At 37.8% G+C, this 14,866-nt stretch overlaps 1 protein-coding gene and 1 pseudogene across 1 annotated transcript in view; both read right to left on the bottom strand.

The window, feature by feature from the left end:
* The window catches only part of Zdhhc15 (zinc finger DHHC-type palmitoyltransferase 15), a 138,084-nt gene that overhangs the window by 85,443 nt on the left and 37,775 nt on the right, over positions 1-14,866 (bottom strand). The window lies entirely within an intron of this gene.
* On the bottom strand, positions 1,558-1,672 carry LOC132650204 (small nucleolar RNA SNORA70; annotated as a pseudogene).

Below are 14,866 nucleotides of genomic sequence, written 5' to 3'. Positions count from 1 at the left end.
CCTAGACATATAATTACCCCAAACCCAGATGCCTAGATGACAGTGTAAGAACAAAATCAACAACAGCCAGGGCAATATGGCACCACCAGAGTCCAGCTATCCTACTACAACAAGCCCTGACTATTTCAAACAGCTGAAGCACAGGAAAAGCACCTTAAAACCAACTTTATGAAGATGGTAGAGGTGCTTAAAGAGGAAATGAATACATCCCTTAAAGAAATTGAAGAAAAGACAAACAAAAATTGGAGGAAATGAATAAATAGCTTAAAGAAAGGCAAGAAAAAATAAACAGTTGAAGGAAATTAATAAAACCATTCGAGACATTTTAAAAAAGTTAAAAAAAAACCCCACAAACTAAGGGAATTCTAGAACTAAAACATCTAGGTAAGTAAACAGGAATTACAGACTCAAGCATCACCAATAGAATACAAGAGATAGAAGAGAGAAACTAAGGCATTGAAGATATGATAAAAGAAATAGATACAGTGGTCAAAGAAAGTGTTAAATTTAAAAAAATTCTGACAAAAACATCCAGGAAATCTGGGACACTAAGAAAAGACCAAATCTCCGAATAATAGAAATAGAAAGAGAGTTCTAGCTCAAAGGCCCAGAAAATCTTTTTAATGAAGTCAAAGAAGAAAAATGTCTTAATCTAAAGAAAGATATGCTTCTAAACACACAAGAAGCTTACAGAGAACAACAAATAGATTGGACCAGAAAAGAAAGCCCCATGCCACCTAATAATCAAAACACTAAAAACTTAAAAAGAATATTAAAAGCTGCAAGGGAAAAAGGCCGAGTAACAGATAAAGCAGACTTATTAGAATTACACCTGACTTCTCAGTGAAGACTCTAAAAACCAGAAGGGCTTGGACAGATGTGCTGCAGCCTCTAAGAGACCACAGATGCCAACCTAGACTACTATATCCAGCAAAATGTTTGCAATCACCATAGATGGAACAAAAAAAGATATTCCATGATATTCAAATTTAAATAATATCTGTCTACAAATTCAACCCTACAAAAGGTACTAGAAAAGAAATTCCAACCCATTGAGGGTAACTGCATCCATAAAAATATAGGCAATAAGAAATCTCACACCAGTGAAACCAAAAGAATGAAAATACACACACATCAGTAACATCAAAATAACGAGAATTAACAAGCACTGGTCATTGATACTGCTCAATGTCAATGAACTCAATTCCCCAATAAAAAGACACAGAATAACAGAATCCACGTGAAATCAGGATCCATCCTTCTGCTATATACAAGAAATACACTGCAACATCAAAGACAGACATTATCTCTGAGTAAAGGATTGGAAAAAGATTTTCCAAGTAAATGGACCTAAGAAACAAGCTGGTGTAGCCATTCTAATATCTAACAAAATAGACTTGAAACCAAAATTAGTCAAGAGGTGGAGAAGGACACTTCATACACATCAAAGTAAAAATCAACCAAGTTGATATTCAGGTTTTTTTTCATTATAATTTTCTTCATAATTTCATAATATAATTTTCAAGATATTTCAGGTTTTTTTTTTTTTTTAAAAAAAACCGTCTCCAATGTCTCTTTGGCAACCTACACACTCAACAGGCTGCGTACACTACCAAGGAGGATGCTATTTGCAACCATTGCACATTGATATTTCAATTTTTAACATCTATATCCCAAATATAAGAAAAAAAATACGAAAGCTTAAATCACACATTGACCTTCACATATCAATTGTGGGAAACTTCAATAGCATAGTCTCATCAATGGACAAATCATCCAGACAAAAACAAAAAATAATGGAGCTCATAGAAGTTCAGAGCAAAATGGACCTAACATATCTACAGAACATTTTACCCAAACACAAAAGAATACACTTTCTTCTTGGCACCTCATGGAATATTCACAAAGCAAGTCTCAGCAGATACAGGAAAATTAAAGTAACCCCCTTCATTCTATCAGACCACTATGGATGAAAGCTGGATTTCAACAACATAAAGCCTACAAACTCATCAAACTGAACAGCTCTCTACTGAATGAAAACTGGGTGAAGACAGAAATAAAGAATGAAATTAGAGACTTTCTAGAATTCAGTGAAAACGAATATAAAACATACCTAAAAAGGGACACTGTGAGGAAATTTTGTACCACTAAAGGACTACATTAAGAAATTGGAAAGACTGAATACTATCAACTTAGCATAACTAAAAGCTCTAAAAGAAAGAAAAGCAAGCTCACCTAAGAGGAGTAGATGGTAGGAAATAATCAAACTCAGGGTTGAAATCAATAAAAGAGAACAATACAAAGAATCAATGACACTAAAAGTTGTTTCTTTAAGGAAATCAACAAGATAGACAAATACTCACCCGAGCTAACTAAAAGACACAGAGAGAATATCCAAGGTAACAAAATCAGGGATAAAAAGGGGGGACATAACAACAGACATGGAGGAAATCCAAAGAATGTTTTACTTCAAAAACCTGTACTCCACAATATTGGAAAATCTAAAATAAATGGATAATTTGCTCAATAGAAACCACTTGCCAAGTTAAATAAAGAACAGATAAACAATTTAAGATTTATTTGTATGAACATTAGTGTTCTGTCTGTATGTCTGTGCAAAGGTTCCAGATGCTTTGGAACTGGAGTTACAAATAGTAGTGAGCTGCCATTTGGCTGTTGGGAATTGAACTCAGGTCCTCTGGAAGAGCAGCCAGTGCTCTTAACCACTGATACATTTCTTCAACCCCCACATAAACTATTTAAATATAGCCTATACCCCTTAAGGAAATAAAACCAGCCATTAACAGTCTCCCAACCAAAGAAAGCCCAGGGCCAAATGGTTTTAGAACATAATTCTAACCAGACTTTCAAAGAAGAGCTAATAACAATGATCCTCAAATTATTCCACAAAATAGAAACAGAAGGAACACTGCCAAGCTCATTTTATGAGGCCACAGTCACCTTGATACCCAAACCACACAAAGATTCAACAAAGAAAATTGCAGACTATTTTCCTCATGAACATTGATTTTTAAAAAATACTCAATAAAATACTCACAAACCAAATCAAAGAACATACCAAAAAGGCCTTCCACCATGATTAGGTAGGCTTCATTACAAAGATACATGTATGGTTCAACATATGAAAAAAGAATGAAACACACACACACACACACACACACACACACACAAGATTATTTCATTAAGAGCTGAAAAGGCCTTTGAAAAAATTCAATACACCTTCATGATAAAAGTCCTGAAGAGATCAGGGATACAAGGGGCATATCTAAACATAATAAAGACAATTTACAGTAAGCCAATAGCCAACATCAAATCCACTTTCTCCATATCTGTTCAATGTAGTATTTAAAGTTCTAGCTGGAGCAATTAGACACCTGAAAGAGATCAAGAAGATATAAATTTGAAAGGAAGAAGTCAAAGTATCATTATTTGCAGATGATATGGTAATATGCATAAATGACCCTAAAATTTCTGCCAGGGAACTCCTACAGCTGATAAACAACTGCAGTGAACTGGCTGGATACAAGATTAATTCCAAAAAAGAAAGCAGTAGTAATCCTACAAACAGGCTGAGAAAGAAATCAGGGAAACCACATCCTTCACAATAGCCACGAATAACATAAAATATCTAGAGGTAACTCTAACCAAGCAAGTGAAAGATCTGTATGATAAAACTTCAATTCTTTGAAGAAAGAAACTGAAGAAGATATCAGAAGATGGAAAGAAATCCCATGCTCATGGATCTGTAGGGTTAAATAGTAAAAATGGCCATCTTACCAAAAGCAATCTATAGATTCAATGCAATGCCCATCCAAATACCAACACTGTTCTTTACAGACCCCGAAAGAAAAATACCCAACTTCATATTAAATACAAAAAACCCAGAATGGCTAAAACAACCCTGTATAATAAAAGAACTTATGGATGTATCAACATCTCTGAAATCTCTGATCTCAAGCTCTACTACATGGCTGTAGTAATAAAGAACTGCCCGGTACTGGCATAAAAACAGACAGGTGGATCAATGGAATCGAATAGGAGGTCCAGACATAAATCCACACACCTACGGACACTTGATTTTTTTCATATATAAGCTAGAATTATACAATAGAAGAAAGCATTTTAATGGTGCTGGTCTAATTGGATATCTGCCTGTAGAAGAATGCAAACAGATCCGTATCTATCACACTGTACAAAACTCAAGTGCAAGTGGATCAAAGACCTTACCACAAAACCAGATACACTAAACCTGAAAGAAGAGAAAGTTTGAAATAGCATTGAACACATTAGCACAGGAGACAGCTTCCTGGACAGAACACCAATAGTGTAGGTACTAAGATTGCAATTAATAAATGAGACCGCATGAATCTGAAAAGCTTCTGTAAGGCAAAGGACACCAATAAAACAAAAATAGAAAAGATCTTCACCAACTGTACATCTGACAGAGGGCTAATATCCTAAATATATAAAGAACCCAGGAAACTAGACATCAATTAACTAAATAATTCAATTTTAAAAATGGGGAACAGTCCTGAACAGAATTCCTAATAGAGAAATCTCAAATGGCCAAAAATCACTTAAAGAAATGTCCAAAATCCTTAGCCACCAGGGAAAAGCAAATCAAATTTACTGGCACATGATGGTGAAGATGTGGAGAAAGAGGAACACTACTCCATTGCTGGTGGGAGTGGAACTTTGTAAATTCACCATGAAAATCAATACGGAGTTTCCTTAGAATGTTGGGAACCAATCTACCTAAAGATCCAACTATACAACTCTTCTCCATATACCCAAAGGATGCCCAATCCTACCTGAAGGACACTTGCTCAACTATGTTCACAGCTGCTTTATTCATAATTGCGAGAAATTGGAAACAACCTAGATGCTCCCGCCCCCCCCAACAAAAAAGGATAAAGAAAATGTGGTACATTTACACAATGACATATTACTCAGTAGTTAAAAACAGAAAACAAAAACAAAAACAAGACAAACAAAAAACAACCTCATGAAATTCGCAGGCAAATACATGAAACTATAAAAAAGCATCCTGAGTAAGGTAACCCAGACCCACAAAGGCAAATAAGTATGTACACACTTATAAGTGGATATTAGCTCTAAATTAAAGGATAAACATGCTACAATCCACAGACCTAGAGAAGCTAAGTGACAAGAAGGGCTCAAGGGTGGGGGTGGGGTGGGGTGGAATGCATGAATCTCCTCAGGAAGAGGAAATAGAATAGTAAGAGTGGGTGGGGGCTGGGGACAGGAGGGTCCCAGACTTGTCAGCGGTTCGGTGTGGGAGGAAATGGAGGAAGAGAGTACTGGGAGAGCCAACTGGAGTTGGAAAGCATTTGTGGGGCAATGTAGAAACCTAGTGTAGTGGAAACCCCCTGGAATCTATGAGAGTGGTCCTAGCTAGGACTCCTAGTAAAGGGGGATAGGGAGCCTGAACTAGCCATCCTCTAGAACCAGCAAGGCTCGTAGCAGTGGGGCTGCGACATAAACCAAGTCCCAAGACCTTCACTCTATAAATTGTCTTGCCAGCAAGATATGCTGGGATAAAGGTGGTACAGACTTTGTGGGACTGGCTATCCAATGACTGATACGACCTGAGGTCTACACCATGAGAGGGACCCCACACCTGAATGGGGGTGGCCAGGAACTAGAAGCAGCCCAGAGACCCAGCAAATGAACTAATTCCTAATGATATTCTGCTATAATCAGAGATCAGTGCCTAGCCCATTTGTCATCAGAGAGCCATCCTCTAGCAACTGATGGGAGTAGATGCAGAGTCCCACAGTCAAACACTAGGAGGAGTCAAGGGACCCATACAAAAGAGGAAGAGGAAGGATTGTAGGAGCCAGAAGGATCTAGGACACCAGGATAATACAATGCACAGAATCAGCTAAGCAGGGCTCATAGGGGATGAGAGACACTGAACCTACAAACACAAATCTTATATGGGTCTGAGCTAGGTCCTCTGTACATATGTTATGGTTGTGTAGCTTAGTGTTCTTATGGGACTCTAACAGTGGGAGTGGGGGATATCTCGAAATGTTTACCTGTACTTGGGACCCTTTTCCTTCTACTGGATTGCCTCCCCCAGCCTTGATTTTGGACCCAGCCTTATTACAATTTGTTATGGCAGTGTTTGGTTGATAAATCCCTAGGAGGTCTTCTCTCTCCTCCTCTTTTTTTTTTTTTTAAGGAAAAAGGAGGAGGAGTGGGTCTAGAGTAGAAGGAGATTGAGGTTTTTGGGAAGAGAGGAAGGGAGGCAGGAGGTTGAAGGAGAAAGAAAAGAAAGTAAGGGAAACTGTGGTTGGGATGAAACATATATAAAGAATGAAAGAAAACATAATAAAATTTTTATATACATTCTTTATTTACATTACTTAAATTTTTATGTACATTATCACCAAGACTTTACAGTTATAATAATAATCTCTTTAACATGTTATTCTTTGCTAGCATGATTTTGTTTCTTTGGTTTTATGGGTCTCATATAGGAAAAAAAATCCATTATTATCTTAGAAAGAAAGAATGTGTCTTTCATTCATGTTAATTTAGAATGGAATGGGAGTATGGAATCTGTGGTTTTAAAGAAATCAGAATATGATAATTTTATGTTTCTATTGTCACCATGCACTTTAATGAGATTAAACCTGTTTGGTTACATGAAAGACTAAAAACTAAACTCCTACAAATGACTCCTACAATATCCCAAGGGATTTATCATATCTTTTATTCCAAATGAGATAAAAAATGCAGCCCTCTTATCCTGTTGAACATGAGACATTTTCACAAGGGACAAATATCTGTCACGCCTGATGGGGGGGGGTACAGGCAGCAAAGTACAGGGCAGCCAGTTAAGTCCTAAAAACCCAAGACTACAATTCATATGTTTAAAAGGAAAAACAATCTATCCCATATTAAAAAAAAAAAAATGGGGAGAAGGCAAAGATAACCACAGCAAATGTAAAAACCCAGGTATAAGATTTGTATGGTCTACTTAAATTCTAAAGGTAAAAGGAAGTTTATATAAAGTTTGGCTATAAAGGCATAACCACCCATTCCATATTAAAAAGGAGATAGGACAAAAATAGCCACAACAAATATAAAAACCTAAAAATTCCTGGGTCAAAAACTGTCATCTACTGTCCCTTTAAGGGGGACTCTTAAGCCCACCCACAAACAAAAGACAGCTTACTGCAGGCATAGGAGAGACAAAGGGAACAAACTTAACAGAGCTGGCTGCTGCTAAGGTCTATCTCCTGGGAGACACAGGTGTTGCTCCTTTCTGCTGCCCACTGGTTCAACATTCACAGAGCAACAATAATGGCAATGGCTGCAGAGATACGGCTGGTCGGAGAGGCAAAACAGGGAGACAGACAGACCTCTAGACAGGAGCTAGGCCTAGAGTTGCATCTAAAAACAAAACAAAACAAACAAACAAAAAAACACCACAGCAGAGGGTGTTCGGATCCCTTTTGGCTTTGTTTTGGTTGCTGTAGTCTTGGAGCTGGTTACAGTGTAGGTCTCTGTTTAATGGTGATGGCACTTCTCCATGCCTTTTCCAAGAAAGTTCAAGGGCAAAGCAGGGAGAAAGCCAAGGGATGGAATACTAAGTTACGACAATAAAAAGGGCACTCTTCAAAATAGATTGGTTGTGGGTGGAATTCAAGGTTCTCTGGCTGCAAGATGCTTGTCATCTCTTTCTAGGAAGAGTCTGCCTATATACTTTAGCAACATCTAAATTCCAAAAACGAATAAAATGCACTTTGCTTGTCACCGCCTAAATTAGCACAACTGGCCCAAAACTTAGAACTTTCTTTTTCCTTTGCTTGATTTCCATTTAAAGTCTTTGAGTTACAATGATATGGAGTTGAGATAAAATATTTGAACGGGATGGCATTTGATGTGGGCTGAGAGATGGATGGGGAGGTTATTGAGATAGCATAGATGTAAGTATCTGCCTAGCCCAAGGTAAATAAGGCAATTATAAAATCTAACAGGTGTCTGTGTCTCACTGTGACAGTGGGTTAAATAATACTATCATAATTAATTATAGGGCTAATAATAATGAACACTATATAACCCACCACCATTTTATTTTCAACAACAAATACCCTTTAAATCATATTTTACCATAGTTTGGTGGGGGGAATAAACTCCCAGCAAGATAACCCAGGCTTAAAACCTAAAAATATTTAGAACAGCAGTCCAAGTTCTATTACACATTAATACTTGGCTTAATTGTGAAACTGGAAACAGCTGCATCTCATTCCTCTATCCAAGGATTTATAAGGTGTGGATTTTTCTGATAGACAGAAAAGGAGGAATCCTGAGGCTAAATAACAAAGTCACAGTTATTCAGTAGATTGAAAAGTAGACAATTCTATGGATTTTGTAACAATCTTAGGGAGTTGGAGGAGACTATAGCAAACACTTAGTTCTGCCTTCTCATTTTGATATAATGGAGGTCCAGAGAAGGTAAATGGTTCATTCAATCAGGGTTACCCACTGAGGATATGAGAGTAATGGAATCAGAATCTGGGTTTCTTCACTCCCAATCCAGAGCTCCTTTCCTTAGAACAGCAAATCTCAAATTTCAGTGTGCAGGGTGGTTGACATGGTTAAGTGGATAAAAGCAGTAGTTAAGCTTAAAGTCTTGAATTGGATCCCTGGGACCCGAGTGGTGGAAAACCATCTCCTAGAAACTGTCTCCCAATATCCACATTCTCTATGTGGCACATGTGTAAGCACACACACACACACACACACACACACAAACACACACACATGCATGCATACACATGTCTGTAATAAAAATTTAAAGATGTAATAAAAATTCAGTGTATATCCTTTACCAAAGACTGAATCATTATCTGAATTATAGAGTTCAAGAATTTAGCATCCCACCCTCATGTCATTCTGAAGAACCCGGAGAAAACAGTGCCTTTAGGCCATCTGGTTCTTCAGTCTACCACTTAAAGGAGGAAAACTGCTCCAACATTCCTTGCAGAAAATAACTTCATCTTTCCCAGTGCTTTGAAGTGACTTTTCTTGAAATACACAGAAAACTCATGATATTCGGGTTTGTGCATCCCTCTGTGCAGACAATGTTCCTGAGCTTTGATTTCAAATACGCGCTTGTCTAGTTTGTTTGGATTAAAATCATTTCTCTCATGTGTCCGTTTATCTTTGGATATTCCTTGAGACAAGTTTTCATATCATATTGTAACTCAAACTGTCCTGAAACTCACTACGTAGCCAAGGCTGGCAATTTTCCTTCTCACCCTCTCAAGTGTTGTAATTGCAGACACAAGTCACCACACCTGGCTGGCATACTTTTTTTTTTTTTAATAATTAATTTTGTGTCTAGAATACTCATCCTTGCAAACCACAGGGGCACCGAATCTTTTTTAAATATATTGCTCCAGTGAGGTTTCTAATCACTAGAGTAATCAAATAGCTTGTGAACTATAACCCTGAGCTGTCATTACTCACTGACACTGAGCTGAAATGGGAAAGCATCCTTTTTATTTTCCTTCAGAAAACAGACACAGTGGAGCCCTTTGCTTATCTGGAAGTGATTATTTGTGGGCAGCAGAAGCTACTGGCGTTAGCATTACAACATGAAAGCCCAAAGTCTTTCAATTGTCTTTTCTTCTTTCCTTTCACCAGATGCAGAGGTTTGCAAGGCTACCAGAATGTGGCCAAATGCCAAAGAAAAAACTCCTCTAAACGTGCAGTTCTTCTGCATTTCATCCCTGTGTTGTAATGTGACTAGCCCATTATGGGAACAGCTTCTGAAATGAGAATGACTACTTAAGCACTTTCCCTAAAATAATGCCTCATAAACACCTTGATAAAAATTATGGAAGCTAAAATTACATGTTGGAAATAGCATTAAGAAGTTGTTGTTAGCAACGTCTTTGGACAGTATGCTTCTTTTTGTTTTGCTCTTAGGAGGTAGTGGGAAATGTGTATGTGTGTCGAGGCTGGGGGAGGGAGGCGGAGGAGACTTGTGCATACATTCTTGTGTGCTTCAAAATGGATGTGATAGACTTGTGAATGCAGCAAGATGAGCAGCAAAGCGAGAAAGTAAAGCGGCTTTCCTGCACATCCTCAGACACACAAACGCCAAGACTATTACTGTGGCAATTATGTAACATACCTTTTATTCTTCTTCCTTAAAAGCTATTGTTAGAGACCCTTTAGTTTAAAAAGAGATTATTTTCTGTAACATCTTTCATACCAGTTGATGACTAAAAGCATTTGTGTTGGTAGTGAAGTAAAATTGGGGGAGAGGAGTACCTTGCAATTATGCACTGTGATTCAAATAGGAACAGCAGTTGTAGATCTAGCAAATGAGAGTCCTTATTAAAATCTCCACTTTGGCTCAGGAGAGAAATCCTCATATTATGATAAGGGGGAAATCTGTCAGCTAGGCAGTGACATTTCCTTTTTTAAATTTTATTCTTTTTTACAATTTATTCATTATATATCCCAATTGAAGCCCCCTTCCTCAACCCCTTGGTCCCATTCTCCCTTCTTCTTCCCCCATCCCCTTCCCCTAATCCACTGAAAGCAGGAGTTCTCCTCTATTGCCATCTGCCCATAGCTTGTTAAGTCTCATCTGGGCTGCCTGGATCCTCTTCCTCTGTGGCCTGGCAAGGCTGCATCACCAGGGGTGAGTAATCAAAGAGCAGACAACCAAGTTCATGATAGAGGCAGCCCCTGTTCCCCTCACTCAGAGATCCACATGGAGACTGAGCTACCAATTGGCCACATCTGAGCAGGGGTTCTATTTCCTCTCCCTGTGCATGGTCCTCTGTTGGTGTATCAGTCTCTGCAGGATCCCCTGGGCTCAGATCCTTTAGCTTTGTTGGTCTCCTTGTGAGGCTCCTGTCCCCTCCATGTCCCCGTATCCCCACACCCCTCTTCTGTGATAATCTACACAATGGAATACTACTCAGCTATTAAAAAACAAGGAAATCATGAAATTTTCAGGAAAATGGATGGAATTAGAAGAGATCATCCTGAGTGAGGTAACCCAGAAACAGAAAGACAGACATGGTATTCACTCACTTATAAGCGGATATTAGCCATATAATACAGGATAGTCATCTACAGACCTAAAGAAGGACTAAGGAAGGACCCTAGGGAGCATGCTTAAATCTCACTGAGAATGGCAAACAAGATAGACATGATAGACACCAGAAGTGGTGGAAGAGAGGAAACAGGATGGTAGTCTACTATAGAGGGTCCTCTGAAAGGATTCACCCAACAGCAGGTTGAAGCAGATGCTGGGACTCAGGACCAAACTTTTGGTATATCTCCTTTTGAGTGGAGCACTTACCAATGAGGTGTTGATCCTGACGCTGTATACATTGCCTTACTTTACCTACACTGCTTTGTGAACTCCAACAGGGCCAGATCTTCTGTGGCAGTTATTTAAAAGAATAGTGAGAATGAGGAAAAAGTCCGATAGTTTTTGCCCAGGGTTTTTAGAACATTTGATGAAAATTTAAGCATTACTCACATGTTATTGCCATAATTTATCTAACCCTAGCATTTCAATTTTTTTTTATCAGTTGGTTTCAGGGTTTAGCTAATTAACCCCTAGTAATTTCTCTGATATCAGTGTATGATTCTGGTGACATGTGGTATTATATTTTGAAAAGCATCATTTCTTTTCCATTAATTTCAACTTCAAAAGTTAGGCTTATATCCAAAGCATACTAATTTCTCCTAATTATCCACTAGGCATCTACTGCTCCTCAATTTATATGAACTTTTTATAGGGCTGCTTATGTCACCAACTCTTTTTAAAATCTATAAAAAGTCGTATTTATTTTATGTGTGTGTTTGTGTACAGGCATGTTCACTGCACGTGTTCTGCACCTAAGGAGGCCAGAAAGAAATATTGCTTATCCAGGAATTGCAGTTACTGATGGTTGTGAGCCACCAAGTGGGTGCTGGGTATTGAACCTGGTTCCTCTGCATGAGCAATCTTTCCAACCCCCACAGTCCTTGAGTTATTATCTCATAAATTTACCAGCCATTATCCAAAATGGAGCTTCAGTTTAGTTGGCATTAACTAGATCATTCTGTCTCTCTTTGCACTATACATACACTAGGCTAGTAAGTATTCAGTCACCAAGCTACACCAATAGCGCAAATCTTAGCATTTTCAAGTTCCAAAGCACTTTCTGGTTCCTGTGTATTAGGAGATGGTACACAATTCCAAAAGAACAAAATGCATATGTTTATAGATGTGAATTATATTATTAATCTTTGTCAACGTGACTGGATTTGGAATCACTTAGGAGATACACTTTTGGTTATAGTCGTCTGTGAGGCTATTTCCAGAAAGTTTTAACTGAAGAAAGAAAATCTATCCTAAATCTTGTGTACTGAGTCTTTGACTGAATAAAAAGTGAAAAATAAGTCAGTTGCGGTCCAGTATTTGTGTCTCCAGTTCTCTATTGTCAATTCAATATAATTAGCTTCCTTATACTACCACCATATACTTTCACCAAAATGCTGGACTGTAACCTCTCAAACTATGGGCTAAAATAAATTCTTCCCTCTCTAATCTGCCATTGTCAGATAATTGTGTGAAAGTAAAGCTAATATGAGGTCTTTTTCAGTGTGTGTGTGTGTGTGTGTGTGTGTGTGTGTGTGTGTGTGTGCTAAAGAGGTCTGGCATTGAGATGCCAGGTAAAGCACAATGGATTTGGAACCAGATGATTTGTTTGAACTCTGGATTTGCTATTTAATAACATATCTTTGGGGTAGGGGTGAGGGTCTATAGTATAACACTTGCCCGGCTTGTTTGAGACCCTAAGTTTCTCTCCTAGAAGCAAAACAAAAATCAAATTAAAAAGTGCTGGAGAGATGGTACAGTGGGTTAATGTGCTTAGCAAAGCAATGAGTTGGGATATGGTTATCCAAACCTAAGTGCCTACAATTCTAGCATGCCCACAGTAATTGGGAGGTTGAGACAGGACATTCAGCAGCTCATGGTTCATTTAGTCTGTTTTTTTTGTTTTTTTTTTTAAGATTTATTTTAGTGTGTGTGTGTGTGTGTGTATGTGTGTGTGCGCGCACCACGTGCATGGAGTTGTCCCCGGAGGCTAAGAGAGATCATCTGAAAATGGAGTTACAGTGAGCCTCTAGATGTAAGCGCTTGGAACCAAACCCGAGTTTTCTTAAATAGCATGAAGCACTCTTTATCACAGAGGCATCTCTCCATCGCAGCTAGCATGGTTTATGTAGCATAAGAGACCTTGTCTCAAACAAGGTGGAAAGGCGAGGATCAACAGTTGCAATTTGACCTTTGATGTCCATATGTATGCTATGGTATGCATGTGCACGCACGCACACACACACACACACACACACACACACACACACACCTATAAGACTCTCACAAAACAAGACATTATGTGCCCCTGAAAAGCTAGTTAGCCATAGAGATGTACACATAAACACACATGTATGTAATATATACAAAATGTGCTTAAATGTATTGATAAACAACATTTATAATATATACATAAAATGCTTGTCTCACAAAGTTTTTTTCCTTGAATGAAAAATGTAAAATATAAATATTTATTATGCATTTGATGCATTAGATGCTTAATTACTTTCAATATTTCCAGCTGAAATTATTTATGGATTCATATAGTCAAACAGCTATATATTAAAAGTCTTAACAGGCCTGTAACAATAATTTTTAAATGCATGGACAAGTCTGACATATTTGACTAACTTAATAAACAGTTTTACTTTTTTCTTAACTCTTTGTCGTTTATGTTCTAATAAATGGTAATAAAAATTAAACAGACTTTAGAGAAAGAGATACCATGGGCTTGCTTAAAAGTGAAGAAAATGGTTTGTTTCTAGTCCTCTACTTGATATCAAGCCAATATTTCATTGATCCATTCATGTTGGACATATAGAAGCAAACAAGGCTAATCTTTTGGGTAACAGTCTTTGGCTTCCCTCATAGCTCATAATAGATAATTGGAATATCATTATTCTGTATGTATAATATGGATTAAGGGAATCTATCGATTTCACACTGTCAGGAATATTCACAGCAAACTTTAAATGGAATCAGAGATTATCTGTTGTCTACATAGTGGCTAGGGGTTTATGGATTGATTCTCTCTGGCTGGGGAAGTGACAGGAGCCCTACCAATCACAGGTCGGTTCCCTTAGAATGTATTACCTTTTGTTGATTCAACCTATAAATCTATCTCAGTAACGTGGCACAGACTTTTTTAATATCATAAAATTTCCAAGATTTAAGGCATCTGGGATGCTATTTGGCACAGTGGTCTAGAGAACACGCACATCTTTACAACACCTCTAATAACCAGTTGTCTAGCTTTTGTTTGAATATCTGAAGTGATACAGAATTGAACAACTCCTAGGGGGTCAGCAAATATTATTGCTTGGAAAACTCTGTCAGACTTGTTTTTCTTGTCTATAAATATGCTTCCTGGAAATACCCTCTCACTGATCTTAATTTTGCAGTATGGAAAGAAAAACAGATTTGTTTAAAAACAGAGGCCTGTACCAAGACACTTAAAGATCTTTTAGAACTCAAAAATATGTGCAAAAGACTTAACCAGTTACTTTCCATAAAGAAGAGTTAGATGTCAATGAGACATGTGAAAAGATGCTTGACATCAGCAGCAATTATAGGGCTACCAATTAAAGTCACAAGGGGACATTGCTTTATACACAGGAGAAGGATAAAAAACAAACAAAACTCCAAATGAATAACAGTGACAGCAAGGACTTAGAGCAACCAGCATTGTCATAT

Source organism: Meriones unguiculatus, chromosome X (genome assembly GCF_030254825.1).
Source record: "Meriones unguiculatus strain TT.TT164.6M chromosome X, Bangor_MerUng_6.1, whole genome shotgun sequence".
Classification (NCBI taxonomy): Eukaryota; Metazoa; Chordata; class Mammalia; order Rodentia; family Muridae; genus Meriones; species Meriones unguiculatus.
The sequence above is the reverse complement of the archived record's forward strand: the minus strand, read 5'-3'. Positions and strand labels throughout refer to the sequence as shown.